A 14863-nucleotide genomic window follows, 5' to 3' on the forward strand; every position below is an offset into this window, starting at 1 on the left:
CGGAAAAGGGCCACAGGCCAAGGAATGTGGGTGGCCTCTAGAACCTGGGAACAGCCCTAAGCTAATAACCATCAAGGAAACAGGAATTTCATTCCTACCGGCTGCTGCCATATTCCAGGTATTTGAGGGGTTCTCAAAAAGTAAGAATTATGAAGACAATAGGATTGGATGATGGTCTTAAGTGCAATAACATATGCAAAGACAGTGAATGGTATTGGAAAAAAATAGAGAAGGTTATTAATGGAAAATTTAATGCAAAGTGTGAAAGACACAGGGTTTCCTTGGCAACGTGTAAAGAAACTCTCATCTTCTTAGCCAGAGAGCTGAAAAGCTCAAGGTCAGTTCCAAGACTTAATTTAAAAGATTTCAGAGGCAAAGAAATATCATCAATGACAAGGATAAGGGCCTTAATTAAACAGAATTGGGACCCTCAGAGTTAGGATTGACAATATCTGGGTTGAAACTGTAACCCCTGGAAATCTCAAGGTGCCCCAAATTTTACTGGTCTGCAGCAATGACACCTTCCTCCTTTTCAGTGGCTGGTGCTCCACTGTTTGAAGGTGATGCAAAGGCCTCTTGTAAAATAGCATGTGCTCTCCCCTCAAGATATAGCCCCATCTCTCCTCCTAGCCACTAACCATTAACTAATGTCAAGTCACAACATAATCCAGCTAGATAAATGCTGGGCCTGCTAAGAAAGGAAAGGGACCATACCTCATGGAACTACAAACCTACTAACACGTACAGACAGGAGATGAGAGAGTCCATAGGGAACTGGATTTTAAAGGTGTTGTAAGAAGGAGGGGGACAGAATAGAAAGTTAGATGGGAGTGTTTATCAATATGGGGTTAGAGATTCAACCCAGATATTTTCATTCCTAATTATCTGGATTCCTATTCTGTTTAATTAAGGCCCCTATTTATCTTTTAAATTAAGTCTTGGGACTGACCTTGAGCATTTCTGCTCCCTGGCTAAGAAGAGGAGAGTCTCTTTACGTGTTGCCAAGGAAACCCTGTGTCTTTCACACTTTGCATTAAATTTTCCATTAATAGCCTTCCCACTTTATTTTTTTTCCAATGCCATTCACTGTCATTGCATATGTTAGTGCACTTAAGACCATCATCCAATCCTATTGTCTTCATAATTCCTATTTTCTGAGATCGTCTCAAATACCTGGAAACTGCACCAGCCAGTTACAGTACATGCCTTTTCCCCCATTCTATTACCAGTCAAATTTTAAATTTCACAGCTGTACTTTTATGGCACACCAGAGGCTAACCCTATCCATGGGGTCCTCATCGCCACTGTCCAGGGGATGATGTTCCAAAACCCATATTTTAAGCTTGCTTTCTTAGGCTTTTCTTAGTTCCAACATATTCTAGGATGGATTCCTTGGGGAAACAGACTGTGAGATGGAGATTAGTAAGCAAGAAGTTTATTGGGAGGTACTCCAGGACACAACTCTGAGGGAGTCAAAGAAATAGTAATAGGTAGAGGGAGAAGTTGAACTGCTACATGGTGAACAAAGACCTCAGCCAATCCCACAGGAATCTCTAAAGCTGGAATGGCCTTCATCTGTTGGAATTGTGGCCAAAGCCCTGACTCTTATTTACCTCCAAGTCAACCAGTCTTTGGATGTGACATTTTCTTGGGATGGCATACAACCTTGAGCAAGGCAGTTAGTTCCCTTTAGGCTGAGACCAATTCCCAGTAGAGGCTCACCTGGGATCCATCCACAGCCAACACTCCTGGCGGCTGAGGAAGGTAAGTTGCTAGTGAAGAAAGAAATCTAAGCAAGAGGATTTGCAGGTTTATTTTTTAAATGCTTCCAAAAATTTAATGCCAAACAAATTTCATAATTTTCAAATTGAGTGAATTATAGGTCTATAAAATCACCATTTTTATTTGATAAATATCTTTGATGAAAATTAGTTAACTTCTATATATTCAGATATGAAAACACAATATTAAAATTCACACTGCTCATGAAGGCATTAAGAATGTAAAATGTTTACTTTGGACGGTTTTAAAAACTATTTATAGTAATTAAAACAATGGGATTCAGTGAAATGCAACTTAATGTAATTGATGTATAGAGACAAAATGTATCTTTCACATAGATGGAATAAATTACTATCTTGCATGGACTTTGCTTTACATAGAGTAATCTGAAATTAGTAATCCAACTGGTTCAACCTTCTTTTTTATTTTTAAGAATAACTTCTTCAATGAGAACCCCTAGAATCATGATTGTTTTGTTGTTTGTTATACTGGTTAAGTATAGCCATTAACCAGCCAAGAATATCATTGTAATTGTAAAGTTCTCCTGACCTCCAAATCTAGTCATTTTCTTTTAAATGAAGGATTTAGATTAAATAGTCTATAACTTATTTGGTGTGTAAACTCTCCATCACTTACATCTCTTGCATTCAAGGTTAATATCATTGGAGAAAATTGTTTGAGAGGCAGCACTTTTAGCACCATAGCTCCTGGCATTTTACAATCTCAAATGTAATAAGCTTGGGAGCTGAAATTTATGAGTGCGTACTTGTGGTGTGAGGAAAATGTGGACAAAAGGTTCGGGTCAACAAATACAAGGTTAGAGGCAGCCAATTAGCCTGAGGAACAAGCATTTCGTGTCCCTTTCTCTTTCCTTTTTTTTCCTTTAACAGCTGCAACATCCTTTTCAATCAAATATCAGCCACAGTAACATTCTCTACTGATAAAAAATACGTCAATATGCAGGACCAATAACTTTTTTTAGCAATAGAATTAGATTAGATCTAGTTGAGGCAAGCAGAGAGCTTGTTTGTTCTTTGTTTTTTACTTTTTAACTGACATTTTTATCAAGATCTCCTTATTATGGTTATTTTTAAGAGCATAAATTTATGCTTCTGAGAAAGAAATGTATCTTCATAACCACATTAAGAAATGCTTAATCTGTAAATTCAAATATAATTAAACTTAACATCTGAAATAAGTAAACTGGGATATAGAACTAGAGAATTTTTATCTCATCAGTTAGGAATATTCATGTTAATGAAGAATCAGGTCTACTGGACCACACATAATACAGGATCAATAAATAGATGTTGACTCATTGAATGTTTTTATACCACAGAAGTGATTTAATGCTTCATTCCTTGAGGAAGGAAATATGCCATAGAAAGAGATTTCCTGTAAATTGATGTTTACATTTCGGTGTGCTGATTTTAATCTTGTTTGTTGATATTTCCACAATACACCCCTGTTTGATTAAGTAGTAGATTAATGGAATTTAATGATTTTTACTATGTTCTTTATTTTTCTTTAAAGCAACCAACATATTAACCTCATAATGCTGATATTTTTGAGACAATGTGCCTCTTTTATGTAATAAAGACTTTTAAAATGTTTCTCTACTTTCACCTCGACTATTCCCTATTTCCCATGTGAACAGCTTGCCCTAGCTTATACATTATAACTAGCAAATTGTAGACTTCAGAAGTTAGCATTAGATTCCAAGACCTAAGCTTTGAAAAATTCTGCATCCCAGAGGTAAAGAAAATTATGCTTTCTATATGTGGTCCCAAGGTGTTATGTATATCATTACAACTAAATTTAAAACAATCGTATTTTCCTCTTCTATAAATCTAGAGATACTAGATTTATAGCATCTAAATCATTGTGATGTGATTGCCATAAACAACTTTTTTATTAGATTCTATCAGTTTACCATTTCATTCTGTCCTCCATGGTCCTGCTAGAGTGAATAAGTCACTTGCGTCTATAGACCTTTTTAGTAGCTTTCCATTGCTTTTGCAAGATACCCCAAGATCTTCAACATGTCTATAGGGCTGTGCATGATTGATTCCAGCCTTCCTCTGCAGTTCACCAAAACCAGGCTACTCCTCTTGTCTCAGGCACTTCCTATTCTTTCTGTCTGGAAGAGTTTCCAAACTCCACTCTCTTTCAGCTTCCTGCTTCCCACCTCACCAAACTAACTCCACTGTTTATCATGACTTAGTTCATTCTTTAGAGTTCTTTCTCTGATTGCTCCTTTCTTCAATTACCTTAGGTAACCCTTCATGTGCCTGCTTACCTCCCTCTATGTCCCTTCAGCAGTAGATATCAAAATTATTCAATATTTGTGAGATTACTCTGAAAGCCCCTCTCTCCACTGAACTTTTTATATAAAATAATCAATTCAGTATTATTTTCATTTTGGTTCTCAATTATTCACTAACCGTGTTTGGATATAAAACTGGGTGAGCTGCTTAACTTCTCTGCTTCAGTTTTCTCATCGGTATTAATAAAATTGAAATAATACTAGTTCTTATCACATAAGATTGTTGTGAGAATCAAATTACTTAATAAGGTAAAGCTACTAGAACAGTGCATGGCACAATGTAAACAGAAAAAATATTAGTTATTGTTAATATCGAAATCCCTCTATGTATATTGATAACTTGTTATAAACTATCATATTCTTGGTAATATTTTATAATATGTATAATGTGTATTTCCTAATTTGAAGTAGTAGTATTTCTTAATAAAAAGTAGAATCTCTACTAATTAAGAATTACAATTTTCTATAGTTTTTGTTGAGACAAATCTCCCAAGTAAAAGTTGTCAGTGAAATAATATGAAATATATACATATGGTATACTAAAACAATATTTATTGTTTCCTCAGAGGCTAGCGTCATACCAATCTGGTCCTTCTTGTATGAAGCCATGAGTTTTTGGCTGGTGCCAGTTTCTCTGACTGCAAAATGACAACATATAAAGCCAAAGTGGGATACAAAACGATATTTAAGGGGAACAGACAAAGGCACAAACAGTTGTTCAAAATAAGAAAGACTTGTTTTGGGGATCAGACCCCAAAAAACTCTAAGAACTAAGAACTACCAAGTATAAGCATGAACAAAAATTCAGATCAAAATGAGATAAAGTGTGACTGCTGGAAATAGTCTGCTACTGTTATCTGCCAAGGTTTGTTTTCTGCTGTATGTGGGCTGGATTCACAGAGTCATTTAAATTCTGGGTGGAGAAGGAAAGTAGAACCTCCTTTATAAATAAAAAATTAATAAACATTTAAGGCAAATAATAATCCATTAATAATATATCTATATGATTCCAAAATAATAAAATGATGGATATTACAATATAAAATAAAATATGAATCTGTCTTTTCTCAAAAATGACCTGTCCAAGCAGCTGATGTAATGATCTATGTATATTTATTGAATAACTTACCACAACCAGAGTTCTGTCTGACCTAAACTTTTTAAAATCTTGCTCATCTGGTTTACTCATGACAATTTCAGAAATATTGAGGCAAACAGTTTATAATGCCTCTTCCTAATGGTACTTCAAGGAATTATTTCAATATGGCATTTTGTTAGTACAAAAATGTCTAAGCTAAGAAAAATCAAGCACATATTAAAATGCCTGTACATATCTTGCTTGCAGGTTGTCAAGGCTGCAAACAAGGCCTCTGTAAAAATCAATATATACCATATTGGGCAGGTATTGTGTTCACTCTGGGATACAAGACATCAGAGAGATAAGTGCTAAGAAGAGAAAGGTTAAAATACTAAAGATACAGTGAAGAACATGAAATAAGACTTTGAAACTAAGGAATTTGGCCAAGAAATTGACAGAAATGAAGTAGATAGTTGTATCATTCAAATAAATCAGTGAAATGGCATTTCCCTTATGCAGTCCCATCTTTAACTGGATTAGGTGCATTCGTTCTTGCTTTAAGGACCCCTGTACCAGCACTTGATATGAGTTTAATAATTTTTTATGGAATATAAAAATGTAATCACTAAATTATAAATAATACACATATCTACTACATTTAGGCCATACATATATGATTTCATTGTGTATATATGGGTCTATAAATAACTACCACTCTCTTCTTACTAGAGTGTTAGCAAAGATCTTAAGAGTAGAATATTAATTCTCTTTGGCTCCTCAGGGAACCTCCTTTATTTCTGAGCTATGTTTTTGATTCATATTATTTCTGTTTATTATCCTAGATTCCTTTCTGAAAATAATGCTCAAACTCTGTTTGTGGGAACCCCTCACTCTGGCTATAATGGCTCCAGCTCAGCATTCTGCTTTTAGCAAACTGCAATGGTATAGCTAATTGCTATTATATAAATCTATGCACTTCAGAGAATTTAGAATCTCGAATGTTTGTGGATGTACTTATTCAGGGTAGAACTCACTCATTTAGGTAGGAGAAACAAAAAAGAACAAAGTATCTCCAAGACTTCTGTGATTCAATTCAACAAGTGTTTATGAAATGCCTGCAACACATTTCCACCTTTCACACTTGCTACTGAGGTTTCTGAGTTGTATTCTGGTAAAAATGTGTCTTTTAATTTTATTAATCCTCAATATGTGCATTATAAACATAACTTTAGCTTACACATGCATAAGATGTGTGGATGCCAAGCCAGATCTCTTATTTATATACAATTCATATCAGTGATACCCCCACCTAGAAACTGTTATGAGTGAACTTTAGGACAAATATTGATGGCAAAGTTACAGGGTATTGGAAAATTTTAGCAAAATACATTGTTAAGTTGTAGGTGTACCCTTGAATATACTTTCTATGACATTAGAAGCACCTGCGACTCCTTCAAATTGCTGGAAATAAATATGCTTTTTGTATGTAAGTAGTCAGGCAAAGAAGGAAGGAAAGGGTATCCATTCTTATTCCATCAAAACAACACTAAAAACCTCTTTAATGCTGATATTTTAAAGAGTAGAGTATTGGAATTTTTCATTACTGAAGAATATGCCAAAAGAAACTTTGTACCCTATATTCTAACAGGTAACTTGTTTATACAGATACTTGTCATTTGAGAATGAAATGGTATTAAATATCTCAGGCTAAAAAGAAGAAAGTAATTTTAAATTTCAGAACAGAAGGAAAATCCTAAAAAATGAGAGTAAATAAAATTTAGACAATTAAAATACAGTACTGAAATAGATTGATCATCAAACTGAATATACTTTTCCATAAAGAAACACGTGGTCTTAACCTATCTTAGCTTCAAATCCCTTTCCTTTAAAATGATGATATTGGACTGGATGACCTCTAAAATTCTGATCTAAAATTCTAGAGATTTTATGATCCTCAGTAAAAGGGACTTTGCAAAGAAGATATTGAATAAAATATTTCAAAAGAAATAAAGAATCAGATCAAAGATAACACATCAAAAGTTAGATTGCGCAAAATTCAGGTAAAAGGATTTTAACAGAACATTGAATTCCTGATCCTAATTGGTACTTAGGGGAAAGCCATTGTAAACAATTTAGATTCCAGACAAACTTTTTTTTTTTTTTGAGACGGAGTCTCGCTCTGTCACCCAGGCACCCAGGCTGGAGTGCAGTGGCGCAATCTCGGCTCACTGCAAGCTCCGCCTCCCGGGTTCACGCCATTCTCCTGCCTCAGCCTCTCCTAGTAGCTGGGACTACAGGCGCCCGCCACCACGCCTGGCTAATTTTTTGTATTTTTAGTAGAGACGGGGTTTCACCGTGGTCTCGATCTCCTGACCTGGTGATCCACCCGCCTCGGCCTCCCAAAGTGCTGGGATTACAAGCGTGAGCCACCGCGCCCGGCCTGACAAACTTTTTACCTAATCTTGACTCATTGTGAAAATGCCATTTTCCCATTTACAATTGCATTTATTTGTTTAGTTACTTTCCACTGAACATTACTTGAGGATTTTCTTTCTATTTGTCCTTTGAATAATGTTCATTGGTGTGGCCTGCAAGTACTATCCAATATAAGCCAGCATATATTAAAATAATGCAACTTCTCAGTATAGGTTACCTCAGTCATTTTGAGTGGGAGTAATGAGTTGAAGGTGGCCCATGGTAATAAATCCTGAAAATCTACATCCACTGCATTTCTGTGATATAGGAACTTATATTCAACTAAACCCTCCTTTAAAACTCAATCTTTTTTTATTATTACACTTTAAGTTTTGGGATACATGTATAGAACGTGCATGTTTGTTACATATGTATACACGTGCCATGCTGGTTTGCTGCACCTATCAACCCCTCATCTACATTAGGTATTTCTCCTAATGCTATGCCTCTCCTAGCCCCCCAGCCCCCAACAGGCCCCGGTGTGTGATGTTCCCCTCCCTGTGTCCATGTGTTCTCATTGTTCAACTCCCACCTATGAGTGAGAACATGCAGTGTTTGGTTTTCTGTTTCTGTGTTAGTTTGCTGAGAATGATGGTTTCCAGCTTCATCCATGTCCCTGCAAAGGACATGAGCTCATCTTTCTTTATGGCTGCATGGTATTCCATGGTGTATAAGTGCCACATTTTCTTTATCCAGTCTATCATTGATGGGCATTTGGGTTGGTTCAAAGTCTTTGCTATTGTGAACAGTGCTGCAATAAACATACGTGTGCATGTATGTTTAGAGTAGAATGATTTATAATCCTTTGGGTGTACACCCAGTAATGGAATTGCTGGGCCAAATGGTATTTCTGTTTCTAGATCCTTGAGGAATTGCCACACTGTCTTCCACAATGGATGAACTAATTTACACTCCCACAAAAATTTGAGAGTGTTCCTATTTCTCCACATTCTCTCCAGCATCTGTTTTGTCCTGACATTTTAATGATGGCCATTCTAACTGGCATGAGATGGTATCTCACTGTGGTTTTGATTTGCATTTCTCTAATGACCAGTGATGATGAGGTTTTCTTCATATGTTTGTTGGCTGCATAAATGTCTTCTTTTGAGAAGTGTCTGTTCGTATCATTTGCCCACTTTTTGATGGGGCTGGTTTTTTTTTTTCTTGTAAATTTGTTTAAGTTTCTTGTAGATTCTAGATATTAGCCCTTTGTCAGATGGGTAGATTGCAAAAAATGTTCTCCTATTCTGTAGGTTGCCTGTTCACTCTGATGATAGTTTCTTTTGCTGTGCAGAAGCTCTTTCGTTTAATTAAATCCCATTTGTCAATTTTGGCTTCTGTTGCCATTATTTTTGGTGTTTTAGTTATGAAGTCTTTGCCCATGCCTATGTCCTGAATGGTATTGCCTAGGTTTTCTTCTAGAGTTTTTATGGTTTTAGGTCTTATGTTTAAGTCTTTAATCCATCTTGAGTTAATAAATCTTATATAACGTTTGTAAGACAACTGTAAAAATATCATTGATGTGGATACATGTTTCTTATTCATTTAATCTTGAATAAAAATAATAAACCATATGTTAATGAATAGGAGTGTTTGCCTTAATATTAATTGACATGGGTTCTTGTCTTGATGAGGAGCTGCCAGGCTGTTTTCCAAAGTAGCTACAGCATTTTACAATCCCACCAGCAATGTATGATGATTTTGATTCTTCCACATCCTTGCCAAACACTTGTTATCATCTGTATTTCTTTAATTTAGCCATCCTAGTGGATGTGAAGTGTTACCTTGTATGTTTTAATCAAAATTTTCCTAAGGACTATATTTTCATGTGCTTTTTGGTCATTTATGTAATTTCTTCAGAAAAATGTGTATTGATATTCTTAAGACATATTTGAATTTGTTCGTTTTTATTATTGAATTATAAATATTTAAATATTCTGCACACAAGGTTTTATATATTTATATTTTCTGCATAAAATTCCTACAATAGGTATGTGATTCGTGAAAATTTTCTTCAGTTCTTGGGGTCAAGTTTTTACTTTCTTGATGGTGTCCTCTGCAGCAAATAAAAGGTTATAATTTTGATGAAGTCAAATTTAATATTTTTTTCCTTCTGCTGGGGTTGCTTTAGATGTCATATCTAACAACCCATTTGTGAAATCCAAAGTCATGAAGATTTAACCCCTTGTATTTTTATAAGAATATTATTGTTTTAGCTGGGCAATTAGGGCAACAATTCATTTTAAGTTAATTTTTGTGTATGCCATGAGGAAGGGCTCAAAAGGTGTTCTTTGGCATCTAGATATCCAGTTGTTTTACCATCAATTGTTGAAAAGATGATTATTTCTCCATTGAACTGCTTTGTATCCCGGTTGAAAATTATTATAACATAAATGTAAAGGTTTATTTCTGAATTTTTGATTCCATTTTTTGGTTTATGTTTACTCTTATGCCAATACTACACTGTCTTAATTATTTTTTCTTTGTAATAAATTTAAGGCCAATAAGTGTAAGTTCTCCAAGCTTGTTTTTTTTTTTTTTTTTTTTGTCAATATATTTTGGTTATTCTGGGTCCATTGCATTCCCACCTGAATTTTATCTTCAGGTTAGCAATTTCCCACAAATAAAGAGCTGGGTTTGTGACATGGATTGCATTCAATCTATAGATAAATGTGGAAAGCATTGCCAATTTCATAATGTGTTCTTATCTGTGAACATGGGATGTCTTTCTTTTTTTTCTTTTTTCTTTTTTTTCTTTGTTTGAGACAGTTTCACTCTTGTCACCCACGCTGGAGTGCAATGGCACAATCTTGGCTCACTGCAACCTTCACCTCCCAGGTTCAAGCAATCCTCCTGCCTTAGCCTCCTGAGTAGCTGGGATTACAGGCATGTGCCACCACGCTCAGCTAATTTTTGTATTTTTAGTAAAGATAGGGTTTCGCCATGTTGACCAGGCTGGTCTCAAACTCCTGACCTGAGGTGATCCACCCACCTTGGCCTCCAAAAGTAATGGGATTACAGCTGTGAGCCACCATGCCTGGCCAGGCTGACTTTCTATTGTTTGTATTTTCCTTATCTGTTAATGATGCTTTTTAGTTATCAGTTTATGTCTTAACATTATTTTGTTAAATTTATTCTTAAATATTTTATTATTTTTATGCTATTAAAAATAGTTATTTTCCTAAATTCATTTTCAGAATATTCATTGGTAGTATATAAATGAATCTGTGTATTGATCTTGTATCTTGCAACCATGATAACATATTTATTCGTTTTAAATTTTAAGAGCTGCAGAGATAGGTTTGCTGTTTACTCTCCAAATGGATGCCTTTTATTTTTTATTGCCTAATTGTCCTATTAAAATCCCCAGGACAACATTGAATAGAAGAAGTGAGAGTAGACAACCTTGTCTTTTTACTGATTTTAACAAGAAAACATTCATTCCTTTGTTATTAAATAGGATGTTAGGTGTGGATTTTTGCATATGGCCTCTTAAAAGTTGAGAAAGTTAACAGGTACTCGTATTTTGTTGAATGTTTTTATCATTAAAGGTTATTGGCATTTGTCATTTTTTTCCTGCACTGTTGAGATAATCTATGGCATTTCATTCTTTATTCTTATCAGTACAGCATATTTCATTGATTTTTAAAAATTTGTTAACTTTGCATTCCTATAATAAATCCTACTAGATTGTAATAAATAATATTTTTCTAGAAGCTAGTTTTTTTGCTAATATTATGTTGAAAATTCTTGTATCTATAGTCATAAAGGATATTGATCTGTTCTTATGATGTCTGTTTTGTTACCCAGGTAATAGTGAACTCAGGATGCACTGGGCAATATTCTTCCTTCTTCTACATTTTAGAAAATGTTGAACAGGATTGATGTTAATTCTTCTTTAAACATTTGGTAGAATTCACAAGTAAAGCCATCTGTGCCTGAACTTTTCTTCGTGGAATTTTTTTTAATTACTCATTCAATCAATTTACTTATTGTAGGTCTATTCAGATTTTGTAGTTCTTCTTGAAAATCTTTTGATTGTGTATATCTATTTTTTCAAAATTGGTCTATTTCTTCTAAGTTAACTATTTTGTTGGCATACAGGTGTTCACAGTATTACGTTACAAACCTTTTTATTTCTGTAAGGTCACTAATTATGTCTCCTCTTTTATTTCTGATTTTAGTAATTTCAATCTTCTCTTTCTTCTTGTTGGTCAGTGTTGCTTGCATAATCTTTGGGCTTCCTAATTTTATTAATATTTTTGATGAACTTTTCTTTATTGTTTCACTATTCTCTACTTTATTTATTTTCACTCTGATCTTTACTATATTTTTCCTTCTGCTTTCTGGAAAACACCGTTTTCCAGGGTTTTAAGATAAAATGTTAGATTATTGATGAGAAATTTTCTTTTTATTTTGCAATGTAAGTGTTTTACACCTATAAATTTCACTCTAAGCTCTAGTTCAACCGTATTCCATGATTTTTGGCATGTTATGTTTTCATTTTCATTCATATAAAAGGTATTTTTAACTCACTTTTTATTTTTTGCACCCATTTAGTGTTTAGGAGTATTAATTTCCACCTATTTTTGTATATCCCCAAAGTGTTTAGTAATTTCTAATTTAATTTCATTGTGACTAGAGAACATGCGTTGTATGACTTCAATGTTTTTTAATCTTTACTGAAGGTTTTTGTGCCGTAGTATATAGTCTATCACAGAGACTATTTATGTATTATTGGGAAGAATGTGTGTATTTTTATTAGTGGTTTATTCAGCAGATTTCTGTTGGGTCTTGTTTTGTCGTAGTGTTGTTTAGATCTACTTGCTTCATAGTGGTGCTCAAATTTTATATTTTCTTGTTGATCTTATGCCTAGTTGTTCTATAAATTATTAAAAGTAGGGAATTGAAATTTCAATGATTATTATTGAATTATGTATTTGTTCTTTTAATTCTGGCAGCTTTTGCTTCAATTTCCAATTCTTGTCTTTGCCTAAGTCAAATATTCTCCTTTTCTTGTACCTTTGATTTTCTTTTACTATATTTAAAAATATATATTTTCTTAGTGATTTCTTTGGGCTATAAAAATTAACATTTTCCTTTTTGTTTCTTCTGCCATTTCAACTGTGATATTATTCTAGTAATTTTTCATTTCAGTAATTGTACTTTTAACTCCATAATTTCTGTTTATTTATTTTAAAGGTAATTTCCATCTATTTATTCTCTACATGGCAAGATATCGTATTTGTTTTTCTTCAATCCTTAGACATAGTTCCCCTTAGACCTTTGAACACACTTAAAATTGCTAATTTGTCTTTTGTCAAATAAATTCAATGTCTGGGCCTCGTCAAAGACAATTTCTATTTTATTTTATTTTTATTTTTTGCAATGTATGGTATGAATTACACTTTCCTGTTTCTTTGCACTTTAATATTTCTTTGTTGAAAATTGGATTTTTTAAATAATTTAATATGGTTACATTGGAAATCGGGTTTTCTTCCTTTACCGGGGTATCTTTTTTTGCTGCTTGTTGTAAACGTTATTTGTTTGTTTAGTGAATTTCCTGATCTAATTTTCTAAAGTTTGCATACTTTATCATATGTAGCCACTGAAGTTTGTCTTAATTAGCATAGGAGTCAACTAATCACTGGACAGAGATTATGTCAATTGCTTTAAATTGATAAGTTTCCCAGCTTTTGCTAAAGAGTTTTCTGTGTGTTTGGGAGCAGATCAGTGCTCTAGCAGGCAGTTTACATCTCTGCTTTCAACTTTACAATAGCTCTGTTATATATATCTGTATAGAATATGTCACATATATATTCACAATTTATTTAGTTGCTGTGTGTGTGTGTGTGTGTGTGTGTGTGTGTGTGTGTGGTGGAATGCTACTCAGCCATAAAAAAAGAGAATTAAATAATGGCATTCAGAGCAGCCTGGATGGACCTGGAGGTCATTATTCTAAGTGAAGTAACTTGGGAATGGAAACCAAACATCGTATGTTTTCATTCATAAGTGGGAGCTAAGCTATGAGGATGCAAGGGCATAAGAATGATACAGTGGACTTTGGGGACTTGAGGAAAAGGGTGGAAGAGTGGTGAGGGATAAAAGACTACATATTGAGTACAGTACACATTACTGGGGTTATGAGTGCACCAAAATCTCAGAAATCACCCATAAATAATTTATTGATGTAACCAAAGCAAAAAAAAATGACAAAATTTATACACACAAAAAAACAATTCATGTAAATGTGGTCTTTCTCTCTCTCAAATAATTTAAAATTTTAAAAGATGAAGAACTTTACTTCCAGGTTGGGCACGGTGGGTCATGCCTATAATCCTAGCACCTTGGGGGGCTGAGTCGAGCAGATCACTTGAGTTCAGGAGTTCAAGACCAGCCTGGGCAACATGGCAAAACCCCATTTCTAAACAACAAAAAAAATTAGCCAGTTGTGGTAGCACACCTGTAGTCCCAGCTGCTCAGGAGGCTGAAGTGGAAAGCTGACTAGACCCCAGGAAGCAAAGGTTGCAGTGAGCTGAGTTCTTACCACTGCACACCAGCCTGGGTGACAGAGCCAGACCTGTCTCAATCGATCAGTAAATCAATCTATCAAAAACTTTTACTTCCAGCTTATAAACAATCTCAAGGTCAGCCACAGGGGAGAGTAAAGCCTTCTCAGATCTTTTCTAGAAAAGCCTATGGCCTTCTAGATTCCCACAAATATTTTAGAGGTTTTAGAAGACTCCTATGGATGTCTCATTGTCATCAACTGTTATGACCATCTCAGTCAGCTGATGTTGAAAAATTGCCGTTGATAATTTTTGACAAACACCATAGAGATAAGTTTACACAGCAAGAACTGAGTTAGGCCAGTTCCAATGCCTGGAATAGAGTTGTTAGGCTGTTACCACATGAATCCAGGAGAATCAAATCTTAATAATTCTCAGGGGATAGAACTCTTGGGAGACTCCTAACCCATTCTCATTTTTTCAGTGGCTGCAAGGATGCAGAGTTTCATAGCTACCATAATTGGTTTCAAGGCTACCATGGAGCTGTGGAGAGGAGGATGGGTTGAGGACATGTCAAAATAACCTAAAGTTTATTGTTCTTACTGAGATTCAGCCATTTTGTTGAATAAATGCTGCTTCAATTTTCCTAAGTCTCTAGTTAATTTTCAGAGTTCTGAAAACATTGATTTTAAC

The sequence above is a fragment of the Hylobates moloch genome, unplaced genomic scaffold, assembly GCF_009828535.3.
Source record: "Hylobates moloch isolate HMO894 unplaced genomic scaffold, HMol_V3 SCAFFOLD_5, whole genome shotgun sequence".
Lineage (NCBI taxonomy): Eukaryota > Metazoa > Chordata > Mammalia > Primates > Hylobatidae > Hylobates > Hylobates moloch.